Source organism: Pseudopipra pipra, chromosome 7 (assembly GCF_036250125.1).
Source record: "Pseudopipra pipra isolate bDixPip1 chromosome 7, bDixPip1.hap1, whole genome shotgun sequence".
NCBI lineage: Eukaryota > Metazoa > Chordata > Aves > Passeriformes > Pipridae > Pseudopipra > Pseudopipra pipra.
The window spans coordinates 964,785-980,515 of record NC_087555.1 but is presented as its reverse complement, the minus strand read 5'-3'; the positions used below and the strand labels follow the sequence as shown (position 1 = coordinate 980,515).

General features: G+C 41.4%; 1 protein-coding gene across 9 annotated transcripts in view; it reads left to right on the top strand.

The window, feature by feature from the left end:
* Window positions 1-15,731, top strand: part of GULP1 (GULP PTB domain containing engulfment adaptor 1) — a 151,988-nt gene that overhangs the window by 13,015 nt on the left and 123,242 nt on the right. Inside the window, exon 2 of one of the 9 annotated variants that reach the window (XM_064660148.1) lies at window positions 9,212-9,277. The exons of the other annotated variants lie outside the window; for them this stretch is intronic. The gene's annotated coding sequence lies outside the window, so the exon portion shown is untranslated. The remainder of the gene's footprint in view (window positions 1-9,211; window positions 9,278-15,731) is intronic. 9 annotated transcript variants of the gene reach the window in all.

Here is a 15,731-nt window from a genome sequence, read left to right as displayed (position 1 = left end):
TTTTAATGTTGTTCTTTATCATACTTGTGTGGTTCAGTCATCTATTATTTATTATTCCTTTTCTATTTTTGTCATATTTTATCACATTCTGTTTTCTTGAAACTTTCATTTTAGCTCTCTTCAGTCTGCTTTTTTTCAGCAGACACAGTCTTTTACTCAGTCCTGCTTTATCAGAATTGGCACGACACATCCAATATATCTACAGTATGTATAAATTTCCTTTGTTATTTTTGCCAAAGTCTCTTCAGTGTTCCAGATCTTTGGGAGTGGAGTATAAATCAAACAGCTTGCCTGTTTTTCTATTGGAATTCTCAGTTTGCTCAGTCTGTTGATGGTGTCTATGCATTCCACATGCTCCCAGAATTTGCAGTCAATTTTTTTTCTTGCAAATTCCTTCCGAAGCCTGGATGGCTTTAAAACTGGATAGTTTGGTTGTGTTCAGATGTCATTTCAATATTCTTTGTTCAGCATTGTTCTAAATGAGCATTTTTCCTCTATGTGCAGGTTTTTTGCTTGTATTTGTTTTTGTGGGGTTTTATGGCTTGGTATGCTTTGGCGCTCTTTAAAAATGAAAACAAAAACTAGTGGAGTTGAAAATCTTATGTGTTGTCTCTGCTGCCTGTTCTCCCCTTGCAAGCAGCTCTTTAGTAATGTCCATCTAGAGACTTTGAAAGTTGTTATTATATGAAAGAATTTTAGGATCTGTCTTTCACTGGGTTGCTTCATCAACTGTGATGTTTAATTGGTACGTTTTCTATAGAGTACTTCTGTTGCCTTTTCCTTGTTGCTTATTAATTTTTTTGTTTATGCTTGGAGGGATTTTTTTCTTTCTTATGATTCATTTTAATGGGATAAACCTTTAAAACACTAGATTTTGCTTTCATGTGTTTTCTTCAATTACCTCTTTCAGCTGCTGACTTTTTTTCCTGTTTACATTCTCTATTATTCCCTTTATATTGCTATTTTTCCACCACATTTTTAACCTGTCGAATGCAGGCTTTGATCACTGATTCTTACAGTCTCATTCACTAGTTTCTGCATCTCAGTGTCACTCTGGTGTTTTCCTTCTTCCATTCAAACCGAACGGGTGTGTGTGTCTTCATCTCTCAGTTTATTTACAGAAGCTTAGTGATTACTTAATGGATGAAAGCGAGACCTGTAAATATGAAGGGGTAGTGGGTTTCTGTGGCTGGGTTTTGGTAGCGGGGTGGCTTCTGTTAGAAGCTGCCAGAAGCTTCCCCTGTCCCTTGGAGCCAATGCCAGCCGGCTCCAGGATGGAATTCCTGCTGCTGGCCGAGGCTGAGCCAATGAGGAGTAATAGTAACACCTCTGGGATAACATATTTAGGAACAGAAGGTCACTGCACAGGAAGAATTCCAACTAGGGAAGAGCATAGTGAGAACATGGGAACAGCAATGCAGACCCCAAGGGCAGTGCAGAAGGAGGGGCAAGAGATGCTCCAGGCGCCGGAGCTGAGGCCCTGCAGCCCCTGGGGGATGATCGGGGTGCAGAGACCTCCCTGCAGCCCCTGGGGGATCATCGGGGTGCAGAGACCCCCCTGCAGCCCCTGGGGGATGATCGGGGTGCAGAGACCTCCCTGCAGCCCCTGGGGGATCATCAGGGTGCAGAGACCTCCCTGCAGCTCCTGGGGGATCATCGGGGTGCAGAGACCCCCCTGCAGCCCCTGGGGGATCATCGGGGTGCAGAGACCCCCCTGCAGCCCATGGAAGCTCCCACACTGGAGCAGGTGGATGCAGGAAGGGGGCTGTGACCCCGTGGCAGGCCCAGGATGGAGCAGGGTCCTGGCAGGGACCTGCAGCCTGTGCAGAGGGAAGCCCAGGCTGGAGCAGGTTTTTCCCAGGTAGGACTCCTTGCCCCTGTGGGGGACCCACGCCGGTACAGCTCATTCCTGAAGGACTGACCCCATGGAGGAGTGACCCACGGGACAACAGGTTGGGAAGAGCTGCTGCCCACGAGATGGACTCACACCAGAGAGGTCCACCAAGGACTGTCTCCCATGGGACAAGGGAGCAGGGGAAGGACTCCAACTCCTCTCCCCGAGCAGCAGCAGAAACAAGGACTGACTGTAACCCCCATTCCTCGTCCCCCTGCACAGCTGGGGGGGAGGAGGGAGAACATGGAAAGAAGGGTGGGGGGGAGGGTGTTTTTAAGACTGTTTTATTTCTCACTCTTTGGCTCTTATCCTGTTAATAACAAATATAAGTGATATCCCCACTTTGAGTCTGTTTTGCCTGTGAAGGTGATCAGCCACTGACCTCTCCCACCTCTTGTCTCTACACATGAATCCTTAGCTGTTTTTTTTTCTCTCTCCTCTGTCCACTTGCAGAGGAGAGTGAGAGAGTGGCTTTAGTGGGTACTTGGCATACAGACAGGATCAACCCACGACAGCAGGAATACCTCCACATTTGGTCATTGTGCCTTAACCCTATCTGTGATTATTCAGGAGAAAACAAGGAATAGATCTGACTCAGACACTGAATTTCTTCCATCTCTCTCTCTTTTAGGACATTTTTGATAGAAATGCTACTGTGTTGTCACTACAGGTCTGACTCTGCACTTTTAACCAGGGATGCAATTTCCATTTCTACCACATTTCAGAAGTACTGTTTCTGTGACCACTTTGTGACTCTCCACATCCTCAGATTTCCAAACTGGTTTTTATGATCTGATGCAGATTATAGATGACAAAACCCTACCAAAACTTCCTGGGTTTAAATATGACCTGGTATTCTCCTCTGGGCCAAAAGATGAATCCCATTCAAAACTGTTTTCCTTTTGTCTGCTGCATCACGATGATGTCACCTAACAGGCCAGTTTCAGCCTGTGTTTTTTTTAACACTTAATATGTTTTACAAAGGAGGCTTTTCCTATTATTGTTCTCCTGTCTTCTGTGATGAGAAACACAAATGTCCTGAAGAAAACACTGTGTATCCTTTTTTTTTTTTTAGCTGAAATACACTGCTGATCTAAATAGCAAGATGCGAGTGTGAAGGTATCACAAGTTTCAACAAGTCTTTTTGCAGATTTATGGTAAATATCAGGGCCAGTATGCTTAAAATATGGGTTTTTCCATTTTTCAAGTTCAAAGAGAAAACAACCATTCAATTGGAAAAAAATTTATGGTGTAACTTCTGTCATAGCAATAATCATAGTTCTGGAGGGGTTTGGTTTGTTTGTTTGTTTGGGTTTTTTTGTGGGTTGGTTTGTTTGGTTTTTATAGAGTGAATGCAATATGTTAATCCTGATGTCCTGGATTTAAAAATAATATATCATACTACTAGTGGCACAACTGGCAGTGGATGTGGTATCCTCTGCTTTTCCAGACTTAAAATTTACATTGAGTGTGATGATACCTGTGAAAGGAGAATACATGGGATTGTACAGAGCTGTGGACTGAAAATGTAAAGAACATGATGAAAGATTTCCTTGTGGTGAAACAAGGATTTAAAAACAGCTCCTAGCTTAAACTCCACTAGTGAACAAATTAGACATTTTGAGGAGGCAAACTGGGAAACGTGTGACAGAGAAGTAAAGGTTTTTCTTTATGTTTCATGTACCTGCATCTGCTTAGTCCATTGGTCAAATTGTTGACAAAGCTTGAGTATGAATTTATTGCTTGAAAACAGGAAATATTGTTAAGTCTGTCTGCATATTATATCCTGTATAGGTGCAGAATTTAGTGAAAGGGTTCTAGATTCCTAGAGTCTGTGACCAGCTGAATTGTGTATTACTGTCAAAAAAAGTGATGCAAAATGTCTATTCTTACTTACATTTCAATATTTCTACTTGATATTGATTTAATACTTGATCACCCTTATCTTGGCTACTTTAAAAAATCACTTGTTAGTTATGATAAGTAGTCAGTTTTGCTCAATTAATTTGAACCAGCCCAGAGTCACACGATTCTGAAGAACATCGAGAACCTCTCTGACTGAATATTAGACATGTTAATTTTGGTACAGACAGAAAGTAGCTTGTCATATTTGTAGGTTTCAGTAAAAAGCAAAAAGGAGACTTGTTTTTTTGTAAATCCAGAATTTGTAGTCCTATTCTATATAATCCAGGTGTAACAGAAGTGTTTTTCCATGCTGGCTAGTAAGTACATCATTGTGTCCAGTCCACAATAACATACAGGCTAACATAATTCTTGAAGTGGTTGTGATTCACTTAAGGAGCTGCTTTTGTTAAGATAAATCTGAGTGGTTTGCAGTTTTGTAAAGGTGGATGGCTGTGCATGAGGTGGTTCCCAAGAAGATTTTGGTTTGCAAGTAGCAAAGGCAACATAATTTTGTTTTGTTTCATTTTCTCTTTTTTTAGTGTTTCTTGAATTGGTTATTCATAGACCTGAGGTTTGTTGGAGAACATAAAGTTACACTATACAAGAGAATTCTGTTGAAATTAATATCTTTGAGTCACTGCAAGAGTTTTCAACAGAGCATGTGGTACTTGGTGTCATGTGCTTATTTTTAGTTCTGTTTGTTGATCTCTGACACTCAATGCAGTAGCATAACATGGATGGCAAGGGCTTGATAGGAGTAAAGAAGTGGGAAAAAATAAAAATACATCTAAGGACAACTTTTGTGAATCTTATATTAAGAGTCTTCTAAATTAAGAAAAAAAAACGTACAATCTCATGCTTGAGGTTTTGAACTTGCTTGTGGATCATACACACCAAAGAATGCAGACAGATCTGAGCACATCAGCTTCTGGTTTAAGCATATTTAACCCCAGGAGAAGCAGCTCCACTCCAGAAATCCTGGGTGTCTACCTCCAGAGTCACATTATCATGCTTTAATACACTCTTGAGACAATTCAGGAGTGGGAGAGTGTTTGAGAGGTGGTCGATAAAGATTGTGGGTTTCATGGCATCAGCCCCAAACTGGGTGTTGAAGGGTAACCTGTACAAATCTCCAGTTTCCATGTTGCACCCCCTTATTACTGCCTCTCTGCTTATTCCACTCATATTTCTGTATTTCTTGGTGCATTGTCTGGCTGTCTCCACATCAGTTGTTCTTAGTACATAAGCGTGGTCAGAATCTTTTTATAGCTTCTTGACAGATGTTACTGCTAGAATTTTAGTAGATTTTTTAGCACTTATGTCATAAGATATTTGACATGTTGTAAGATCTCTGAAGTAACTTAATCATATGTTATGTGGAGAAACACTTTAAGAGAGGCCTTTAGGTTCATTTTTGTATTAGTAGGTTGTAATTTTGATGAGGGAAAAGGTTATGTTAGGCTGAGAAAAGCTGTGTCTTGATGTAAAACTTCTATCTGCATTGCCTGATGCTTTCTTTGAACTCCCTCTGTGTGAGGAGCAGCTTGAGGGTTTGATGTGGGTTCTCTCTGGGTGGCATTTTTTCCAGGGCTGTGTATTTGTGCAAGTCAGCATTGTCCCAGACATGAACAGAAAGCATTTATCTTGCATATGATGGGAAGACAGAACTTTGTCCTTGAAAACTTACTGCCCTCTCCAGAGAGTGAAATGGAACTCAGCCATTCTGGAGATGTGATTCCCATCCCTGCCCCGTTTTTCCTATTGGATAGTGGTCAAGAGGCTGTAGTAAGCTCTTTGCTGATACCTGGCTTTAGCTCCTGGCTGTGATTTGAGGAAGTGCTGACTCGGAAATCAAGAGCAGCTTGCTTTGATCATAAAGTACTCCACATTTTATAGCTCTTTAGGAAGTAACACCTGAGGGCTCAGGCATGTATTTCCTTGGCAGGTAATTTCTGTAGTTTCTGCCAGGTTTTACTGCACCTGCAGCAAATCAGTCTGAGTGTAGCTGAGTCAAAGGTACCTCTCACTAGAGTAGATGGCAAAATGTTTGATGATTCTAATTTCAGATTGGGGCCCCAATTCTGTTATGATGTTGAATAACCACGTTGACTAAATGTAAAACAAGAACAGGGTTATTGTTGAAATTGAGATCTGAAATACACTGAAGTTTGTGGACCATGAGTTACTCTGGTGAGAGCTGCCATAGAGCTTTTTCTTGGAAGGGTTCTCTGTCTTCAGGCTCTGCTTTGAGGAGTCTGTGGTTCATAATGCACCTTGACAGTCAGGCTTTACAAAGGACAGTCAAACAAGGGGCTCATTTGGTGAGCTGCATCTGTTTTGTGTCCTGAAGAAGGCAACAGCCTACAGGAAAAGTAGCATTGAACAATCACACACTGTCATCATTCCTGCATGTAAGGAATCCCAATTAGGATCACACAAGACAGCATTTTGCCATTGTACAACATTTAAGTGATTATTTACTTTGCTCAAACCTTGCATGTAGTACTTAATCTGCAGTGTGGGAGAGCAACATAACCAGGCATTCAGATTTTTAAGAGTCTAGGGCCCTAATCTAATGTATAGAAGACTTCTGAGTCAGTTGTCAGAAATAGTGCAAGTCCTCTCCTCCCAGGCTGTGCTGGTGGCCATCCTTGCCTTTTTGTGATGGGAATTTTCAGCTGAAGTGTCCACTCCTGCAATGTTTTCTGCTTTTTAAGGAAGAGTTGACCTTACTGTCTCTTGGAGGAATCCCCTGTGTCTTCCTGTTGTGCAATCCCTGCAGATTCATCTTGTATTTGATTAACAACGTAGCTTCTGCCAGAGGGGATTTTGGTAAATACTGATTTTTCAACTTTGCAGAAGCTGATTATGCTTGGAATACTTCATGTGTTCTTGTTCATAATTTGTTACTGTTAATACAGTTGAAGGAGTTGACAGTCACAGATATAATTCCTATTGGAAAGTGAGAGTTATTGGCCTTATTTGTGATTTTTGTAAAAATAGTTTGTAGGTTTTAAATTGCTAATGGGATTTGACAACAAACATTTTTGCAGAATCATTGTTTTTGGATCATCTGTTTCTTTTTTAACGTCCATGACTAATTAGCTTATAAAAGAGTCATTGAGCTAATATCTTATAGAGAAACCCACGATGTCAGATTTGATCCCCTAATTGCTCTTATAATTGGCATTCATTGGAGCCCTTTCACAAGTCAGGCCAACAGACCTCCTTTGTTTTATTTAGAATGTTGTAAAAACAATTGAACTGGCAGCTGATTGCAGAGTTCTATTCAGGAAGCAATTTTGGAAGGCTGTGGACTATGCAGTTGTCTGATTTGCCTAGGCTGTAAAAGTTAAATGTAAAGAGAGATGAATTTTCAGCATATGGCTCTGTGTTGGTAATTACATGCATTAGTGGTTCAGCTAGTGTATTGTGTCTGCTTTATAAATGTTTATATTGCAGCTTTCTACTGATAGATATTGATGACAGGCAGCATTAGGGAGGCATAAAGCACAGTCATCATTAGTTATGGCCCAGTAAAAATCTAGTTACATCTGTTTGGTAGCATATCCAGTCCTAACCTATGCTCATTGAAACATCAGACATTCCATTGTTCCTTAATATTTTAGCATAAGGTCATTGTCAACTGGGATGTCAATGTTTGACTTTTTATATTGAGCATATTCAAGTTTTAGAACTCTTTAAACATAAGGGAGTCTGGAAATAATATGATGCTGATGCTTGCATAAAGCTTGTCTTATTGATTCTGAAATATTTTGGAATGTTTTCTGATTTTCTGAGCACATGTATAAACGAAATATGCACTCTCTTTGTCTGTTTGGAAACTACCGAGAGCTCTCTGGGGAAAGGCAGCTTTGAAATGTCAGCTTTTTCTGTTGTCAAGAAAAATTAATTCACTGACCATTGTCCATAAAAAATGGGTGGGAAAATTGTGCAGGTATGAACAGTTCTCTGGATCTGACTTCTCAAAAATGGGAAGAACTAAGGTACAGTGGATATTTAGACACCGAAATATTTAACTTTTGCCATATGGCTTCTCTCAAATTCTGCACTCTTTCTCATTTGCACCTCAGCTCTGAACAGCACAGTGTTTGTGGAATGATCCATTCAAGCTGCAGATACAAAAATGAGCTTGTTTTCAAGTCTTTGCCAGTTAGAGACAGTCTTCTGGAATTGTGTGCATTAATTTTTTTAATTGTAACCATGAATGTCTAATGTCACTTAAAAGAATAAACGGAGTATTTCTGGTGGCATTCATCCTGAAACCGAGGCATGATTAGCAAGTAATTAACTGTCACTATTATGTCTTTGCATGGCTTCACCGGCTGGTTCTCTGAAATACTGATTTTTCACGGTGGTGAAAAAAATGAAGGGCTTCCCTGGGGTGTTGAGTTCAAGTGGCAGAGTCCAAATTCCTGTGACAAGTGTGAAAAAGGGCCTGTGCACCTTATCCCAGGTGTGTAAGCCTGTAGGGCAAGGGCTGCTGAGCTTTTCTGTGCCCAGAGTGCTGTGGTGAACAAGCCACTTTTTGCATTGTGAAGCATTTAGTTTCACACACCTCTGTGGATGCCAACACATTTTTTCAACTTGGACCTCTTCAGACCACTGCAAATTGTCTTTTTGGTTTTATTTCTCCACGTTTGATAATTTTGGAGGAAATACCTCAGCTTATTAAGACTTATATTTTAATCTGTAATATTTGGGAAAATCGATTATTGCACTTAATGAGATTATTCAATACATTATACTGATGGTGGACATGGACACACACAAATCCCCTGTACCAAACATGTTGGAATTGGCCAATGCAGGCATTTAAGTGATTTATAAAATGAGCTCATAGCAGCCTGTTAAATTCTTGGGAGGGTTGTAGTGGATTTGTGTCCCTGAGAACATGTATCACCAAAATTCTTACATGAATTCAACCCTTAGGAATTAATTAGTCCTTGGCACTGGCAAATTTTTCCTCTGGAGGTTTAAATGCAAAGGGTCAGCTGTACCTCAAATCATCTCTTGGTTCCTGTCTGACCAAGTATTAGGCTAGATAAATCTGATGTCCAAAGTATCAGTAATATATGCAAGTATGGAATGAAGATTTAAAAGTCGTTTTATGAGTTACAAAGAGTTTGATTCAATGATTGTGATTTCTGAACTTTTTGAGAGATACCTTTGAGGTGAGATGCAAGACACTTGGAGAGGAGGGAACAATTAGATCAGGTTCAGTAACACCCCTTTTTTGGTTTACTGTATATTTATATTTGATCACATAAATGTGCTTACTAACACTAACAGCCAATCCCTTACCTTGGTGACCTGATGTAAATAGAGTTCATTTGTATTTGTTGTTGGATCAGAAATCTTACAGGAGATTTTATTGTGCTGTTTACACAGGAGAAAGTCTGTAAACAGTTCATATCCTTTTGCCACCTGAATGCTTCTGTTGTCACTTCAGGGCACGTGGGACCATAATAATTGTGGAATAGTGAAAGCTAATCTTTATCCTAGACCTGCCTGCTTAAGATCTTTCTAACCAGTACTTACCACACATGTCAACTTTTATTACTAAATCACGATTCTTCAACGTGCCTTTTCATCTTGAATATTCTTTATCTCGCTTTCACAGGCTGCTTTTTTTATCTGCTGCTTCACTTTTGTTTCGGTGCCCAACTGGGTTAGACCTCAGAATGTACAGATGGGACTGTCAGTGCTTTAGATGATATGTCTGTTCAGGGTGAGGTTGTCATCAGGGCTTTGGGAGAGAACAGAAATCCGACCATTTTACTGTGTTAGGTTCTTAAGGAAGTTCAGTGCTTAATTTACACTTTTGAACTTGTTGCACTTGTTCAGTGTTGTCTCATTTTCATTCAGGTTGTTGCCTGCTGGAGTCAGTATCGCTGCCCTGGCCAGATGGATTTTGAAATTAGCAGTGCTCTGTGGTTAAGATTTGCTGTGTGATTTGGGTTAGTGCTTTAAATTAGACTGTGGTATGGGGAGCTGGGAAGGGGAAATCCCTTTTACAACCTGACAAGCAGTTTGTGTGCTGAAGGATACACGAGTAGCTAAGTTTGGATTTGTTCCTGCTGAAGACATAGCAAGACTTAGCCCCAAAATAAAGCACCATGATATTTTTGTTTGATTAAATCCCTTGCTTACAACCCCCTTTAATCATTTTCCCTCAAGAGGAAGCGGAATTTAATCTGTATGGGTTGTTTTGTAAGGATATGATTGCATTTCTGATCCAAGGTTCGTGGTCAAACAAAGCAGTGTGGGGTGGGAGGACTCAGGTGTTCACATCCTCTGTCACGAGCAGTGCTGGACACGTGGGCTGTGCTCTCAGAGTGTGAGTGCAGAGCTACAAATGATGGTGCTCTGGCACGTGTAAAGCGTCAGAGCTGGTGCTGAAGTTTCTTGATTAAAACATTTCTGAGAAATTTAGCAAATACAGCTAGATGGTCTGATATTGTGCCACAAACTGCAAGCTTTGGCCTTTTAGTTTAGTGGAAATCTTGTGTAAATGGGAGTTGATGGGATTGCACAAGTTGTTTTGGTTTGATTTGGGGTTTTAGTGGGATTTTTTGCCCTTTTTTTTTTAAGATAAAGCTAATTCTTGACTATAAAGAGGTGGTGTTCCAAGGCAGTATTCAGGATGCCTGCAGCCCTCACCCTGGTGTTCTGTAGCCTCAGATTAAGTTGGTCTCTTGCATAAATTGGGAGACATGAGAAAGACCTCAGAACCGTGAGTTCTGCAGAATGAGCAGTGTACTGAAAGCCTTCTGAACTTCACATCAGGCTCCTAAAGATACATTCCAGCTGTGATTGTTGGGGACAGAGAAATCTAAATGGGCCCTTTCTGCCTGCACTTGTGGCATGGGACAGTCAGCCTTTGTGCAAGAGAGACTGTAGGAGCTTCTCTTATTTGTCTTTTTTTCCCCCCTTTGCCTTTCTGCCTAAAAATAAAACCTCGAATTTTAGTGTTTGCATTGTGAAAACTGTTAGATCTGTTTAGTTACAGTAAGCACTCTTCCAGGGTCTTGTTTATTGGGAAAGAAGAGAGGGAATGAATAGAAAACTGTTGTTTATATCTATATTCCCTGATTACTCTCACTAGCATGCCAGATATGTAATGAAAAACTGCCTTGTGAATTGTTCATTTATTTATTTATTTATTTATTTATTTATTTATTTATTTATTTATTTAATAGTTTATTTATTGAACAAAGTCTGGTGTGCTGTTGTGATCTTATAGTTTCATAGTGCTAGGCTAATATACTATATATATAATATATTATAATAAGATAATAAGTGGCATTAATCTGGAGCTCTGTCTTGGCATCATTAATCTCACTTGTGGGAATTAATACAAGATTTTGTTCCCCATTTCCTTTCTGCTTTTAGTGTTAATTTACACAGTAATACTGGATGCTTGTTGTTGAAATTGGAAAGGACAAAATCTGTTACTTAAGGGTATAAAAAGGCTTCGTTTTTCTTTCATATTTTTACAAAGCAGTGCTTGCATTTACCTAAGGTGAGAAGAAAAAATAGTGGAGCCTGCATGGAATGAAAAAGGAAGTGATTTTCCTTTCCCTTCTACAGATCCAGATGTTCTTACCACGACAGAAGCTTTCACTGTGTCAGATTTAGATTTCCATGAGTCGTGTTCATCCTTTGGGACACCTTGCTGTGCTGTAGCATCCTTAAGGACAAGGTGGTAAACATTAAGGAATGAGATCACCTGATGATTTTTTGCTTTGTACAAAACTCTGGAGCAGGCAATAATCCTGAACACAATGAGCATGAGTGTTGAATCACCCCTGTTTATGGCCTAAATATCCCTTTACTGTATATTCTTTCTTTAGATTTAGAGATCATTTAGCTTAGTTTTCACACAGGAAAACCACAAATTACTACCCAGTGTACTGAAGTCATTAGCCTCAATTAGCACAACAAAAAAAGTGCAGAATAAATGGAGGAAGAGCAAGACTGACTTAGTATTGAATTTTCTGCTGTGGCTACAAGGCTTCATTCACTAGACCTGACAGACAACTGGAGATTCAAACTGTGAAAGAATAAATTCTCAATTTTAATCTCTTTTTGGAAAAAACAAACAAACAAACAACAACAACAACAAAAAAACCCCACAAACACAAACCTTTGGAATCAAGGGAGTAATCAGTCTGAAACAGCGTAGATTAGCCCCACTGAAGTGGAATTTAATTATTTGGAAGTGATTAAATTAACGTAGACCAAGTCTGCTGAGCTCGATGGGAGGGTTGAGAATAGAGTTTTGTGTCAAAAATTTTAATGCATTCTCTGTGCTTTTGTATAACTTTAACAAAACTTTCTTCTTGCAATTTGCCATCGGTTCAAAGACAACCAGTTTTCTGTAAATTAAATAGTTCTTTTTGGTAGGAAAAAAAGCCCACAAAACTAGTTGGATTGAACTTTGGTTCTTAGTTAGCAACAGCCAAGCAGATAAAATAACATCCCCCCTCCTTTATTACATTTGAGATTTCTAGCCCTCTGCCAGTTTTCTGCCCTTTACTCCCTAGGATTTGCCAATACTGCTGCATGGTTACCAGGGAAGAAGTTTGGGATTCAGGAAAGAATTGGCTCATTTTCCCCACTCTGATTTAAGTCAAGATATCCTCCCAAGTCCTGGGAAGGGGAAAGCACTTTGGGGCCTCTGATCAATCTGTCCCTGTGGTTAAAGGAGGGAAGTCACAACCCCACTGCTGGTGGAGCACACAAGCATCAGGAAGGCACTTGGCAAGCAGGTCCACTTGGTGTTGGAGCTGCTGAACTTTTGTGTTTTGAGAAAGGATGGGGATAAACGAACTAAAGACTCAGTGGTCTGGTACCACCACCCCTTGTGCAGGGAAAAAGAGAGAACAGTATTGGTCAAAAAGTGATGCTCGTTGTGGGCAAGGTGAAGAAGTTTGGGATCGAATCAGGGGGCTTTGGTGAGAAAGGGCCAGTCCTGTGCTGCCCATTTGTCCCTGGCTGCAGCTTTTTTTTGTGGTATTTGTACCCACTGCCTGGGGAGAGGTTCTCTCAGAGCAGCCACACGTGAGTTCTTCAGTGCCTCGAGCTCCTCCTGTGCGTGTCAGTAAAACCTTGGCAGTGGTGCTGCTGCAGGGGTAGGGCTGGGGGACAGTGGGATTCATCAGGGAGGATGAATCCCAGGCTAACAGGCTGTGTTAGGACTGTGCTAGGATGTCCATCAGCTGATTCCTTGTCCACTGCCTGGCTTTCAGATAAGAAATTGGATGTTGAAAACACCTTGTTTTGGGCATGAGGGGGGATCAAGTGTCGCCCCTTCTTCCCTCAAAAAACCCGAAACCACAGTGCTGCTGTAGTTGCTTTTGGCTATCTGATTGTGAAGTATAGTATGTTGTATTTTTAGTGGCAGCTTTAGGTTTCAAAGCATGTTGTTGTGTCAGGGTCTCAAGAATCCTTTGAGTGTGTGGGACTTCTCTGTTTTCTGCTGGCATGGTAGGTTTGAATTTGGCAGTAAAGAGTAATAACATTTTTAGATGTAGTTGGACATGTCTGTGGAATGTGGCTTGGGCATATATTTTTGAAAGGAGGAACACAAGTTCAGATTTGTGTTTCCAGTGACAGACCATTTTTAAGAATTCTTCAGTTTATGGATAATATTTTCAAATTTCTCTTGCTGGGTTTTCACTAAGCAGGTTAATGGTGGGTATCTCTCAGACAGGCAGATGTAGCAAATGGGCCCAAAAAGATCTAGTCATCCTTAACTTACTGTGGAACCCTTTGCACGCTGGTGGCTACAAGAACGAAGCTGGAATTTAAAGGGAAGGTGAGAAGAACAGAGCCCCGCTGGTTGTGTTCCTCCTCAGAGGAGGTTTAGTACACAGACCACACACAGGGAAGTGATGGCTGTAATCTTCCTCTTACATGTCTAGTTAGAAAAGGGAATAAAGGCTATTCCAAATGTCTCATTTTCTGGGCTGGATTTGAACAATGATCTGACAATCCTGATCTCTCTCCCTTGTTCTCCCTTTTCCTTGGAGGAGAAGGAACTAGTGCCCTTGGGATGCAGTATTTCTGGTTTGTTTTTGTAGCAGGGTCCCGCAGCGGTGTGAACTGTGCTCGTAGGACACCGTGGGGGAAGGGTTAACCTCACAGACCCTTCTGCAGGGGCTTCAGGGCATAATGGGCAGGCAAAAGCCACGTTTGGAGGTGTTTTGGTTTTGGTTTACAGTTGCAAATAAGTCCGTTCTGCAATTTATTCATCCTACGGTGAAGGAAAGAGCGGATGTTTTGATTTGAAAGGGAATTTTATTTACGATCCTGGAGTATAAACAAACTACGGGTAGAGGAAGCAAACCAGCCTTACTGGAGCATCTTCTGGGACAGCGAGTAACAACCCTCGTGGTGTTCTGTGTCAGAGGCAAGGGTGTGTACATGTATTTTTAGAAGGGCTTCCGAAAGTGCACCCTGCTGTGTGTGGGTTTGTTCACGGTCCCGTTACGCTAAACCCGGTGTATTCCCAGCTCAGCTCTCCTGCTGTTTTAGGTTCACAGCCTGCCTTTCTCTGCCCCTCGTGTTTTAGGTTCACAGCCTGCCTTTCTCTGCCCCTCGTGTTTTAGGTTCACAGCCTGCCTTTCTCTGCCCCTCGTGTTTTAGGTTCACAGCCTGCCTTTCTCTGCCCCTCGTGTTTTAGGTTCACAGCCTGCCTTTCTCTGCCCCTCGTGTTTTAGGTTCACAGCCTGCCTTTCTCTGCCCCTCGTGTTTTAGGTTCACAGCCTGCCTTTCTCTGCCCCTCCTGTTTTAGGTTCACAGCCTGCCTTTCTCTGCCCCTCGTGTTTTAGGTTCACAGCCTGCCTTTCTCTGCCCCTCGTGTTTTAGGTTCACAGCCTGCCTTTCTCTGCCCCCCGTGACCCGCCGGCCGGAGCAGGGAGCGGGGGGCTGCCAGATGATAGAGCTGTCTTTGTCTTTCCACCTCGGTTTCCTTACAAACGGCATAAAACGCCGATTGCTCTTCATTCCCCACTTGGGAAGGAGCAGAACGAAGCAGAGCTGGGGTTTGCTTTTCCCCGGGGCGGTGTGGGTGTGACTGATGGAACGGCGCCAGAAGATTTTGGCAGAGTAGCCGACTGTAAAGGGAATAATATCTTTTTTTCTGATGATGGATGGCACTTATGAGGCAGCTGAGCTTGAAAGCCATTTCTCATGCTGAGGCTCTGCGATGTGCAGGTCAGCCATTGAGACAGTGCAAGCCTTCAAAGTGTGAGCTAACAGCTTGGCAGGTTGTGTCTGACAAGCAGCAAACGATCCGATTTTAGTTCCTGGGAGTGCCTGTGGGGTTTGGTGGACTTTTTTTCGTGAATTGTAACATTCTAATATTTTCCTAATAATACATGATGATCTAACTTCCGAAATACCTTAAAGAACAGTCAGTTAATAACGGAATATATTTTTATTCCCAAATATCGTAAATTTCTCTAATACCTGAAAAGTTATTCTTTTTAACTGCTGCACGTGCTGTTAAGAATATAGGATAAAAACCCCCCATATTTCAGCTTATCAGCACAGTTGAGCAGGTGTTAAAATATTGGCCCCTCATTTTTCTGTGGGGCAAATGGACAGAGCTACCTGAGACAGAGCATCTTTGTGTGTTGCTTTCAAAGAAGGGGTCATGAAATTGTGGTAATGAGATTTGACAGGAAAATCTGTACAGCAGTGAAGGTACATTCATACAGGATAACAGCTGGAAAAGACAATTGTCTGATCTGACATCCAACACTCATAGCTCTGGGAGAGTTTATATTGTCATATTTACTACTGATTTGATGAAAGAAGAATGCTGTCTGGAACACTGCTGGAGGAAAGGCTTCCTGGGAAATATCCAGCTAGGGAGTTTACCCCCAAGAGTTTCAGAGCT